Below are 13,372 nucleotides of genomic sequence, written 5' to 3' on the forward strand. Positions count from 1 at the left end.
TTATAATACACAATACCCAGTGAGACTGACATACTTGGAAAGCAAAACATCAATGACCTCCCAGTGAACTTGTTAAGAAAATCATGTTGTGAGTCAGTGTGAAAGTTGATGACTAGATATGTATTTGCTGTGGTGAATGAAGAGGAAAAAGTATTTAAATTGGAAAACTTAATTTTTTAGTATAATGGGTCTAATTTTATTTTAAATTGGGTAAAATTGTTCTTCTATAAGATTGAAAAGACTGACATTTTAAATATGATATTTATATAGAATTCTATATGCTATATTAAAATATAATATTTTAAAATATATTAAATTAATTAATTAAAATATATTAAAATATAGTCTATATACATGCTTTAACAGAGTGAAAGTTAAAATTATCTATTTATGTTTAAACCAGGGTTTAAAGGTAATTTATAGAACTGTGTAGATTCTGTGCTCTACTTGTTGGTAATTCAGGAAAATACAACTCTAGTTCATATTTCTATTACAGTCAGAATAAATCCAATTAAAATAAATTTTTTCAAAGTATATTATAAAAGCAGTCAAAGATAAATATCCCAAAATCTCTTATTTACAACTTTAAGAACCAGATCTCTAGACTGTAAATTTTTGATAATTTGTATCCACATGACTTTACATATGTGTGCTTTGCATTGTCTTTTATAAAATCAGTCACTGTAATCTAGGTATTTGCCTTGTATAATGCCAGTGTAAGTGGGAAAATGTCCATCGATTACACAACATATAGAAGCGGGTGAGTAAGGTAATGACAAAGAAAAAGGGAATTCTTCACACAGATAAAAGCAACTCCATGGGATATGGGATGACTGTCTTTTACTCCTTTCCTTTCATTATACAGTTTGCCTGTGGAGAATGGCTACCATTCCTAAAGACGTAGAACCATAAATCACAAGAAATAGGAAATGAACCTTCACATCACTAAAACAATACAGTTATAATAATAATTTTTTAAGAATGAATGATCCAGCAATTTTTTTTATTTTTTATTTTTTTAAGGTCATGAACACTGGAAACATTAACAGGTATTTCTGCAGAATTTCCAGTTAAGATTCCAGCTGGCAGCTTTGAAAAGTGATCCAGTTTGTCTTTTTACAGCGACTGACTCTGATACTCAAGGACACTTTTTAGAAAGGCCGCTGTAGGATTTCTGTGCTTACACGGAAAGCACAGTCAGGGGTCCTGCACCGCGTGCTCCGGTCATGGCTTCCTTGCAGAGTTTCCTTCCCACTGGATGAAAACAGGTAAGCTGGTATCCTTACAGGTACTATAAATTCAATATATTGGAACATATTTAAATTGAATAAACTACTTTTTCCTCAAACATGTTGACCTTTCAGACACACAAACCAGAAACTGGGTAGTAATATTTGAGTTTATAATTATAAAGAAATGACTGTCCTGGGGCCCCTGGGAGGCTCAGCGGGTTAAGTGTCTGACTCTCGACTTTGGCTCAGGTCGTGAGATCAAGCCCTGCCCTGGGCTCTATGTTGAGCATGAAGCCTGCCTAAGATTCTCTCTCTCCCTCCCGCTCCCTGGGCCCCTCCCCCATCTCTTTCTCTGAAAGAAGCAAGGAAGAAAGGAAATAAAAGAAAGAAAGAAAAAGAAATGACTGTCCTGTATTAATTCACCAAAAACGAAGGCTGCATCTGGAGCATGAAATACAGCCATTTCCACCTGTCCCGCCCCCTAGGGATTCCTTAATTCTGTCAATCACTTCTGTACCTAACAAACTGTAGTAGAAATGCCCTAGACTAGGAGATGAGATTTGTATTTCAATCCAAGGATTTCCATTCCATAGCTATGTACTTTGGCAAACTACTGAACCTTCTCAAATTTTAATTTTCTTGCCTACATACTAGAGAAACAATATTAATTGTGGAAGACAAACTAGAAATGGTTATAAACCACAGAGCCTGACAACATTGTAGGTGCTCACTTTAAAGAGCGGTCATCTCGACTGTTGGCCCACTCTGGCGTCCGGATGTGGCCTCTGGTCATCAGGGCAACCCAGAAGTTTATGCTGCAAGTGGGATCTACAAGCATAATCAGAGGGTTACTTGCCAGTCTCAGACGAGAGTAAGATGTGATCTGACTATAGACAGGATATTCGTTTCATAATCTAATTTTGGGAGTTCTTGGGGGAAGCTTTCCTTTACTAGCTGGAGTTATAAGTAAGGTACACTTATGCTTTCTGGGGCTGAAAATACGTTGCGTGATGAAATCGTAGATTAATCACAACTGATTTTTCAAGTTCCTGACATGAGTCTGACAGATATGTAGCTTCAGTTTTTATTATTTTTATACTGAAGAAAATTTTTATGTGGGCCACTATCCTACTATAAAAAAAACAACAATTACCTTGGTGTTTTCCTGACTTCTTTTTGCCAAGTTTGGTTTGAAATAGCTAAAGTTTTCTAATAGTGTACAAGGGTCAAAGACACAGCTTTCATGAAGAAAATATTGCTGTAACTTGAGCAGAGGTTACAGAAGCTTTTTATGATGATTGCAGATGCCCTGGCCACATACCCAACCCCAACAACCGTGCTTTACAAACTAAATCTAATGAGAACTTTTGACGATTGATTTAGTCCAGAACTGGTCCTTTATTTAAAAAATTTCACTGGTATCTTTTCTTTCTCTCTATCTCTTTAAATATAACAAGGATTTCTGGAGTTACACTAGATATTTTTCTTTCTTTCTTTCTTTCTTTCTAAGATGTGTTTATTTATTTGACAGACAGAGATCACAAGTAGGCAGAGAGGCAGGCAGAGAGAGAGGAGGAAGCAGGCTCCCTGCTGAGCAGAGAGCCCGATGCGGGACTCGATCCCAGGACCCTGGGATCATGACCTGAGCCGAAGGCAGAGGCTTAACCCACTGAGCCACTCAGGTGCCCCGACACTAGACATTTTTCAAGCAAAACTTTAGCTACTATGAAAAGTAAATCATATGAAAAGATACGAAGATCATGATTTGAAAAATCGCATAAAATTTTTATCTGGTTTGGAGTTTCCCTGGAAGAAACTTCTGAGGGATATTTGACCAAGATGAACAGTTTTGTTTACTTTGAACATGTGAAATGATTTTATCCTGACAGAGTATATGGGTTCACATAAAGAAAAAAACAAGGAAAACAAAGAGATACGTAACAGATGCTCAAGATCAAAGGTGAGTTGCTGTCTGGGTCAGCAGCGTACTCGGAGCTCCTCGAGAGGCAACAGCTGGTGTAGAGATGTAAGCATGGAAGTGAGAAAGGTTTTTGCTTTTTTTCCTAGTTTCATAAGCATCTGAAAAGACAATATTTTTTCTTCAACTTTTATCTACATTTTTAAATTTTTTGAAAACAAAAAGTTTTCCTTTGTTTGCTTTGTCACCTAGGGAGACGGGTGAAGGAGAGGCGATATGAACCAAATGAGGTGACGGAGAAAGGAAAATGTCAGAGAATGTCAGAGAATGTCAGAGACCTAGAAATGATGACCAAACAAGACCAAAGTTCAAGGGGAAGGTCAGATTATTACCCAGAGGATGTAGGAGCACAGAGACCTGGATGGAATTAGGTCATATCAAGTACTGAATTTTCATTCCTTTTCTGTCTACTGATAAATTAAGATGTAGAGATTTTATGCTGGGATTACCTAAAATGTACATTATTAGTAAGTATATTTGACTGTTAAAACTGACAGTAGTCTTAGCAATAACTGACAATGGGAAGTCTAGGGTATGACTAGAAAGGAGTGATATAGTTTATGACTATTCTGAGCCTGTCAGTTTGCATACAACCCTTTGTGAGGACATTATTTACATTTTAAAAACAAGAAAGTTGTTTTTAAAAAATACAAAAATAGCATTAGACCAGAGGGCATTTGAGAGGCAATATAAACCTAGTAATAAATAGATCATTTTGAAGTAAGGTAGACCTATGACATAACCCTGATTCTGTCCATCAGTACCTGTGCAATGCTGGACGATGGACCTACCCTCTCCAAAACCATTCTGTCCTCTGCATAAAAGGTATAGTGAGTTGTAAGGATTGTGTGAGGCAGTATTAGTATAGTGTTCACAAACAGTCATTGCTCCATGAATCACTGTTGTTTTTACTATTACTGTTGTTGTTCCTAGGTCTGATTCCAGCATTCTCTCCCCCACTCTGGCATTTATTCATATGTAGTTCCTGAAGTTATATTTTGATTCTGTGTTCCTATACTATACCCCTTTACCACAAAATAAATTTGCCTTCTGAAGAAACGGTAAGTGGAAGTCTCCTTGATCACTGTTCAGAGGTAAATCTCAGTGCCCTGGTCTACAGATATGAAAGGAAAAAAAATATAACACCCTTATTTCAACTGACGGCCCATGGTAACTTCCAGAGTTGGTTCCAGGTAAAATTATGAGAAACAGTATTTTGTAAACTTTTCTCTTTTGTCTGAATAAGAACTGAATAGGAACCAAGAATTTGCTTAGGTTTTACCATGATAAAAATAGTAACAAATACTTAAGAAAAAAAAAAAAAAGAAAAGCCTGCCTTCCAAAATTTCCAATCCAGAACATGAAATACACACACACACACACACACACACACACACACACACACACAGAAAGTAAGCATTGCAACAGCCCACAAATCATTTTATCAAATGCAAGATAAAATTTCATTTGAACATCATAATTTTATAAATTGAATTGTCGTTCCCAGGTAATGCTCCATACTACCACTGTTATTTTGATAGGAATAAAATAGAGTCCAATGAACCAAAAAGGCATGCATAACATTGAACTTTGGAGTCAGACAAACCTGAACTCAGATCTCAGAACTACCACTAACTGGTGAGTTAAGCAAGTTACTCGTCCTTCCCAAAGACTTATTTTCACCTGTAATTATCTTAACTTCACAGGGCTGTTAAGGAAATCATATAGATTCACAAAACACTTCAGGCACTTGAGAAACAATGTAAGGACAGAATGAATCCCTGACATAATCATTGTGACTCTAGCTCAACTATTTATTTTGGAATACCACACACTTAGCCCTCTACTGAACTGAAGATTTCTTCGAATCTGGCCCCTCCAATCACCCAGACTTCAATAAGGGATTTTATGTGCACTGCCTTCATGTGGGAGTAGGAAAAACAAAGATTTAAAGCATTTACATTTAAATTGACTTTTTTATTGTTGGAAGAATTCATTTGTAAGGTTTTTATCAATGTCTATTTAATTTTCTTATTCTTTTTTTTTTAAGATTTTATTTATTTATTTGACAGAGAGAGATCACAAGTAGGCAGAGAGGCAGGCAGAGAGAGAGGAGGAAGCAGGCTCCCTGCTGAGCAGAGAGCCCGATGCGGGACTCGATCCCAGGACCCTGGGATCATGACCTGAGCCGAAAGTAGAGGCTTTAACCCCCGAGCTCCCAGGCGCCCCTTAATTTTCTTATTCTTAAGAATTATGTCTAGATTATTCATAAAAGTTTCGAATTATTATGAGTTTTCTCTGTTGCGCACAAATTCTGTGAGAGAAGACATGAGCCTTTTTGACTTTTAGTAAACATAGAATAAAAGTATTATATGCATTGCTGATAACTGAATAAATGCCTATTCTAGTAAAACCAACAACCTTAAGCTAGTTATTGAATATTATCCTAGATCATGTGAACTTGAAAAGCATTTAGGTCAATTTCTATATTTCTGAATATATAGCTGATTATATAAATGCTTCAATTTCTTTAAGCCAATTAAATAGAGCTCTTTACAGATTGATTTGGGCAATACCATCTGTTGGTAGAAAAAAACACACATTTACAACATTCACACATAAATATTCATCAACACAGAGATAGAGGTAAACAGAGATCTTTACCTTCTGTTAAAATTTTAGCCATGAGACAGGCATGATGATGCAAAACTCACTGGGTTATAGAAGAATAACTACTGGATTTAAGTTGTGTTTCTAGCAGATGGATTAAGTTACAGTTACCTCTTCAGATGTCTCGAGGTAATACTTGTGGATAAGACTTAAAATTCACACCTAGTTTCCAAATATTCTTTCACCCTTTTTTCCCCTTCCATTAAGAATTACGTCCCTGAAGTCTGCATTTCAAAGAGATGGCCCAGATAAAAGTTCTTAGAGAAGGAACGCCTAGGTGACTCAGGCTGTTGAGCGTCAGCTTTCAGCTCAGGTCATGATCCCAGGGACCTGGGTTCAAGGCCCACATCAGGCTCCTAGCTCAGTGGAGAGCCTGCTTCTCCCTCTGCCTGCTACTTCCCCTGTTTGTACTCCCTCTCTCTATGACAAATAAAATCTTAAAAAAAAAAAAAAAAAGTTCCTAGAGAAGACCAGGTAGAACATTTACATTTCAAAGGCACAGGAAAAGTATAGAAGTTCCTCCAAGAAGAATTTTCTCTTTTCACAAAGCCAGAATTTTTACAATAACTACAAGTCTTTCAAGATAAATATAGGGGGTTTTAGAATCAGTAAAAAAGATAGTGGGTTTTGAGTTGCTTCCAGAGCTGCATTTCTATTCTTGTAAAGACTCAATTTCTAAGACAAGGACAGTTGTTTTTAAGTCCTCAAAGACCTGGATCATGACCTGAATGACAGCAAGGGACAAATCCATCCATCCAACTACATTTTCTTTGATTTAGACCGTTGTCTTTGGAATGTTCACTGCCCCCTCCCACCCTGAATTTATTTAACCTAAGGGAGAAGGTATTTTAAGAATTCCTATCAGACTCTGAATACCAACTTCCAATTTGGTCAACTTTTGGCCATAGAGCTACTTTAGAAAAATATTTCAATATCTTGTCAGGTTTTAGCAGAGACAAATGCCAAATATTTCTGGCAGTACCAAACAACCTCAAGGTTGCCTTGGGAGAGGCATCAAAGGCATACAAAAGATATTACCTTTACAACATCCAAAACTATTCCTAAAGATAGTTAAAAGAAAGACTGGTGGCGGGGGTGGAGGAAAGAAAAAAAAGAGAGAGAGAGAGAGAGACTGAGATGATTCCTCCAAGACCTAGCAATAGTTTGCGGAACCCCACTGCTACTGCAGTGCCAGCCACACTTCTGCCCAGCCATATCCAGCAGCAAATGGGATGCAATGGACATTCCTGCCTGATGATCTTCTGGGGCTCCCAACCTGATGGCTACCGAGCCACGTTCTCAGGACACAAAATAAGGCAATCAATAAGGCAATAGCTGTCTCTAGGAGAGAAAGGACTGACAACCAATGGGTACAGATTTGGAAAGGAAGAGACAATGTGAAGTTTTACCTTCATCTCTGAATTGGACACTACAGACAGAGAGCTGGGAGAGCTGATTCTAGTAGGAATTCTCACTCTTTGCTGGATCCAGCTTTCCCAGGATCCCATCTTCAGACTCTGGAGCAAGTGGAATTTAACATACAAAATACACCTACCAAAATTTGGCAAATTTTTCTATTAATTTCAGTTTATCCTTGGGTATTTAAAGAAATAACTGGCAGTTTCCCTCAGAGTGGCATCAGGCATGCAAGGGACTCACAGGGGCCCTCCTTCGAAGACAGATCGGGGCGCAACTATAAAGCCACTGACTTGGCAGACTTTCGTGTATAGTCTCTAGCCTCTTGCAAGTGGAAAGACAATTCAGATTAGTAGACTGTAAGGACTGAGGCAAAGAAGGATAGAGGTGTGTAATAGGAGACATGTCAGTCTCACAATTTTTTCCTTTAGGTACCTGTTGTGTCCTTCTCATTAACCCTTCACAATGAGACTTGCAATGAAGCTATTTTGGAATCTTGAAGCTTTTTGCAGTCTCTGCCTTCCAATTAAAATAAGTATCCCATTCTGTTTGTTTGATTTGGAAACCCTTACCTTAAAGAGCTCTTCCTAAGTCAATGATCGTGTCTAATTGGAATATTCCCTATAATTACCATTATAATTCTAGGTGGTCTTAGCAAGATTTTTCCACTTTTGTAGATATCTATAGCTTCCAGGATTATAGTTCTCAGACATAAAATAAGCAGGTGTGCTGGAAGGTGGAACATTGAATTGAATGTTCCATTCAATTCTTTGAAATTTGAGGACCCTCTTTCTTCAGGTAAGCCTTGTGTCTCAGAGCTCAATGAACACCTAAGGGAGATGTGCTTCTGAGCTGGACATTTGTGGTACTTTACAGCATATCTTGTTGCACTGAAAGTTTTGAGTTTGGGGGAATACTTAGGATCAATCTAACCTATACCCATAATCAATGTGTCCTACCACGGCAGTCACAGAGTTAGGCGGCCAGCCCTCTGTCAGTATGTCAGTGCTAAACCAGTGCCCACCAGTTTTTCAGCTTTAGCTTCTAAGATTCCCACTAACAGTAGATCTGTTATGCCTTTCAAGAGATTTCTTTATAGTGACAGATACCCTAATGGCTTTTTATAGTCGGACTTGTGCCTACTTAGGTTTTGATGAGACATTGGTCAAAAAAGTCCGAATTTCTTAATTTATTTCCCTAAGTCCCCTAGTCTCAATTATGCTGTGGACTTACCTCAAGGCTTTGTGATTACCCAACAGCTGCCATCTTGCTTTCTTTTGACTGAAGCATAGGTGTTACTTTCCCTTAAAATAATCCTTCTAGATTCAACCAGACTTACTGGTTCTGGCTGTCTGAGGAACTGTGTGCAGTTCCTCAGAACCTGCAGGACCTCCCAAAGGCATTTACCTTATAGATGAGGCTGGCTACAAACCCAGATGTTGTGGCCCACTAAATCTCACCATGAAACTCTGGTTTTCTCACACCCCAGCTTCATCCTGTGAAAATTCTGGAGTCTCACACTACAATTTCCCATCCAGACATATTAGAAAAAACAAACTTGAAGAGCTCAAAATGCAAAATAAGCAGAGTTTAATCTGTGAATAGCTTACCAGAGATTCTGGAGAGTGCTGAAGAGGCTGTAAACAAAGAGGCTCTGTGGATATCTTCACCTGCTCCTAGGAACCATCTTCAGAATCTTCAGCAGCTGACTTCAGGTCCGATCTCATCACCAAGACTACCAAAAGACAAAACAAAAACAATTTAGTAACAAGTTTAATATTGTTCTTTCAAGGGAAAAATAATATATGGATTGGGGAAGTACAGTGTCTCACAAGCAGTGGATCACTGTTCCCCCAAAGTTGACTTCTATAAAATTATAGCATACTGTAATTTTATAAGTTCTGGAACAGATGTTTGGGATGTCTGGGTGGCTCAGTTGGAAAAGAAAGAAAGAACAGATGTTTGAGAGAGAATGGTGTTGTTTACATATTGTTAATAATTTCAAAAACCTGACCTTAAATAACAAGAATGTATAATGTATAATGAATGTATAAACATAGAACATAGATGTGTCAGCCATAATGTATATAATAGGAAGAGTGAGGAGATAAGAGGTGTTCCTTGTTCCGAAATGGTAAGATTTGGACAAGTGAGCAAGAGAGAGAAATCAGAAAGGACACAACTGGAATTTAAACACTAATGAGTCTCTGAGGATGTGCCTAATGACCTGAACTCTAGGCTAAGCTCTGATAGTTAATTGGAACAATAGAAGTGCTTATGCACAGATCTCTTCCACATGTGGTCATAAGAATCCAGAGCAGACAATGGGTTGGGCCTCTGCCTTTGGCTTGGGTCGTGATCTCAGGGTACCTGGGGTCGAGCCCTGCATCAGGCTCCCTGCCCCTCTCTCTCTGCCTGCTGCTCTGCCTGCTTGTGATCTCTGTCTGTCAAATAAATAAATAAAATCTTAAAAATAAAAAAAAGAACCGAGCAGAAAGAATTGTGACCTAGCATCCCAAATTGCTCAAGAGATTACATTTCATAGCAAACCACCACTTACATCCAAATTCCTATATAGTAGAATTTAAAAGCTTAGGTAAATATAAAACTAAAAGGGTTTTCCTTTCAGGGTAGCAAGGAAACCATGCCTATAATATCCTGCTTCTCCCTCCACCCAAGAAGCACGTAGTGGCTAAGAGGATTAATGGGCAGCAGATCTGACGTCAGGGTGAGGAAGACGAAGTGTCCCACAGAGTCATTTGTTAGTTCGTTGCAGAGTCTGAGAAGGAAGAGGAAAACAGAAAGTACAGCTCAGAGGCTAGGAAGAAGAGCTTTTTTTTTTTCTTTTTGGCAATTTCATAATTCTAAAGACAAAAATCAGATCCCAGGGTCAACCAAAGACAGAGGAATCTCATTACAGACACAGAGTATTTAGTTATTCCCAAAGGGATATACTCCAGGAGTAAATGTGAGAAATGAACTGGCCCTTACACAGATTCAAGACCAACTCTGAATCAGCTAAAAGTCTAATTGGATTAGCTGCATCAGCTACAATTTACCTACCAGAAGGAAAAGAAAAATCCTCTCTAGAGAAAGATAATGTAATCCAGAAACATAATGTTACATCTAACATTTTTCATATATATAGAGTATGACACTCAATAGACAGGAGGAAGCATGGGAAAAAAAGGACAAGAATTAACTGAAAATGAAATGAAAAGAAAATTCAGCTAATAGAAATAGACCCACCAGAGATCCAGATATTCGAATTTGGAGAAAATAATTTTCAAACAACAGAGATTAATATGCACAGATATTAAATGACAATACTGTGGATTTTAGCCAAAACTATGTAAACTAATCAAATAATTTTATAATTCAAAAGTGAAAATAATCAAAATACTTAGGTTTTCTAAAAGATGACACAGTTCTAAAGGGAGAAGCAGTGAATTGGAAGGTGATTAAGAAAAAACATCCAATCTGAAGTACAAAGAGATAAAAGAATGGAAGATAAGAGGAATGTGTAAAGATATAAGAGTCACAGTGAAGGGTCAGTAATGGGTATCTGGAGTCCATAAAACAGAGAAGAATGAGATAGAGGCACTATGTGAATAGAATGTGGTCACAAAAATTTAAAAACAGATGAATCCTCCAACGGCACTACAAACCACAGTAAGTCTCATTCAAATTAAACCAGTTCTTGGAACATAATGGTTAAAACATGTGAAAATCAAATACAAAAATAAATGGGAGCAAAAAGGATGTACAAAAGGGAAAGAATAAAAGACAAAAAAAGATGCCTGGATCGCAGAAAACACAGACAAGTTGGGAAATAAAAGTTAGTAATTCTAACAAATATAGCTTGATTATATCGTCCGCTAAGAGAAAATTAGAAAAAAAATCATCTTATACACTTTATCAAACACATACTTAAAAGAAATGTTACACAGAGAGCAAGAAGGTGGAAGTTCTATCAGGAAAATAAGAAAAAGAATGAAACTGGGACAGCACAACCAGAGAAAGTTTAAACTGGAAATTTTTTGAGTTATACAAATAATAGTTTTCAGCTACCACACCAAAATGTGGGTGCTTTTTTTAGTCACACAGAAACTAAGCCAGTGGTGTAACTTTAATAGAATTTTTAGTAAGAATTAAAGGTAAAAAGAAAAGTAGTAAACACGCATAGGATAATTAGCATTCAGGCACTAAATTCAGGCTGAATTTGAACAGAAAGACTATTGGCGGCATTTGTTTTAAACATTCAACAAGTATCACTTAATATCTTCCTCATAGGTTTCTTGAGGATCAAATGAATTAATACCTGATATATTATTATTGTTGGAGTACTGTCCCCTGCAATAGTATTTTCTAGAATAAATATTTCACTCCCATTGTCTTACTCTACTGCAATTAAGGATTTTTTAAAAATTATGGTAAGACTATCTTATTGCAATATAAGTTATTTTCCATGTATCATAAAATGTGATGAGAGCTCAATTCAATTCAGTCTGGAAGAGAATACTGAATAAGATGTTTCTTCAAAACAAAATGATTATTAAAATAAGCACTTCAAACCATTAAGGCAGGTATTAGAATCCCCACCTTGCATACGGAGAAATTCAGACAGAGAATTCAGGGGGTTAGTCTAAAATTACACACAAAAAAAAAAGTAAAGTAGGACCTGGACTAAGTCCAGTGGCCTTTAAGAATAGTCATAAGTAGGAGAGGAGGCAAGATGACGGAGAAGTAGCAGCTGAGACGACATCAGGTCGCAGGAAATCAGCTAGAGAGTTTATCAGACCATTCCGAACACCTACAAGTCCAACAGGAGATGGAAGAGAAGAAGAATAGCAATTCTAGAAACAGAAAATCGACCACTTTCTGAAAGGTAGGACTGGTGGAGAAGTGAATCCAAAGCGACTGGAAGATAGACCGTGGGGGGGGGGGGGCAGCTCCCTGCAAGCGGCGGAGCAACGGAGCACAAAATCAGGACTTTTAAGTCTGCTCCATGGAGGGACATTGCTCCAGGGACTAAACCGGGGTGAAGCCCAAGCACGGTCATTATGACCCCAGGTCCCACAGGGTCACAGAAGGATCGGGGGTGTCTGAGTGTCGCAGAGCTCGCAGGTATTAGACCAGGGAAGCTGGCTACAGAGACAGAGCCGAGGAGTGAGCTCTCAGCTCAGGGTTACCTTAAACCGGTCGCAGCCTAGGTGAGCTCAGAGCATGGCCAGAGGCCAGGGAGATGGGAGTAATTGGGCACTATTCTCTGAGGGCGCACTGAGGAGTGGGGCCCCGAGCTCTCGGCTCCTCCGGGCCAGAGACTGGGAGGCCGCCATCTTCATTCCTGTCCTCTGGAACTCTACGGAAAGCATTCAGGGGACAAAAGTTCCTGAAAGCGAACCCGAGCAGATTACTTAATCCGGCCCCTGCTAAGGGCGGTGCAATTCTGCCTCGGGCAAAGGCACTTGAGAATCATTACAACAGGCCCCGCCCCCAGAAGATCAACAAAAAATCCAGCCAAAACCAAGTTCATTTACCAAGGAGAGCAGCGGAATTCCAGAGGAGGAGAAAGCAAAGCAGGGAACTCATGGCTTTCTCCCCATGATTCTTTAGTCTTGCAGTTAATTATTTTTTTAATTTTATTTTCTTTCTGCTTAATTTAATTTTACCCTTTCCTCGTTTAACATTTTTTAACTAGTTTATATTAACAATACCTTTCATAAAAAATAATAATAATCATTTTTGAACCTTCATTCTTATAGTCACATTTTATCCTTCATTGTATCTAACTTTTTTTTTTTGTTTACACATAGGGTTTTTTTCTTCTAAAAAATTTGGCGTACTACTTCTTCTAATAGATCAAAACATACCCTAAATCTAAATCTTGTTCTATTCTCCAGCCTGAGCAAATTCGCTCCACTTTCTTTTTCTTTATTCTCCCAACCAACTAACTTTATCAACTCCTTTTTTAGAAATTATAAAAAAAATTTTTTTTCATCTTTATAGGCATATCCCATCCCTTCATTGTGTTTACTCTTATATAAGTTTTTCATTCTTTAAAGATTTGGGAGGT

The 13,372-nt window shown here is 37.9% G+C and overlaps 1 long non-coding RNA gene across 2 annotated transcripts; it reads right to left on the reverse strand.

Annotated features, from left to right (window-relative positions):
• Positions 1-881: 881 nt before the first annotated feature.
• LOC131827689 (uncharacterized) lies at positions 882-12,631 on the reverse strand. 2 transcript variants are annotated; one of them, XR_009352129.1, is made up of 3 exons: positions 12,489-12,631; positions 8,907-9,031; positions 882-1,291 (listed from the first exon to the last, which is right to left on the reverse strand). It is a non-coding gene; the product is annotated as an uncharacterized LOC131827689 (long non-coding RNA). The 2 variants fall into 2 exon arrangements; XR_009352130.1 differs by lacking the exon at positions 12,489-12,631 and adding an exon at positions 9,857-9,960.
• Positions 12,632-13,372: the final 741 nt, after the last annotated feature.

This window comes from Mustela lutreola, chromosome 3 (genome assembly GCF_030435805.1).
Source record: "Mustela lutreola isolate mMusLut2 chromosome 3, mMusLut2.pri, whole genome shotgun sequence".
Lineage (NCBI taxonomy): Eukaryota > Metazoa > Chordata > Mammalia > Carnivora > Mustelidae > Mustela > Mustela lutreola.